The following is a 527-nucleotide window of genomic DNA, read 5'->3' on the forward strand; positions in this document are numbered from 1 at the left end:
TTTTAAAGCTATAATATATTGGGTTTAGTGTTGCAGTGGTTGTAGGCCTACATGCTATCCCAGTCAGGTTGATTGGTCTGCTGTTGCCATCTTCACTTTGTGTCAATGACTCTATATACCTAAATAATTGTATATGGATAGCCTATAACACATAATTAATTCACACAATTTGAATGTGTAAGGATTTATTTGATTTGTAGATCACTTATTGGCACAGCTCTATAATTTTAGATGCATGTATTTCTTAATAAATATGTGTTATCAAACTGTAATTCTGCAGACTTTACTAATTAAATAATAAAAACAAAAATCCTAATGTATTAGTATGTTGGACGAGGAAAAACTGTTTAGAATTACACAGTCAAGCTTTAATTCTGGGGGTCTAAACTTAGACTTAGAAAACTTTTAAAGTCATTTTGTGTACACAGGATGTATACAATATGAAATTTCGTTTAGTACATCTTTTCAAAAAGTAAATGAACATTTCTATTCGATAAAGTGCAGCAGTGATTGAATGTAAACAGTAT

The sequence above is a fragment of the Cyprinodon variegatus genome, unplaced genomic scaffold (assembly GCF_000732505.1).
Source record: "Cyprinodon variegatus isolate N-32 unplaced genomic scaffold, C_variegatus-1.0 Scaffold694, whole genome shotgun sequence".
NCBI classification, from domain to species: Eukaryota; Metazoa; Chordata; class Actinopteri; order Cyprinodontiformes; family Cyprinodontidae; genus Cyprinodon; species Cyprinodon variegatus.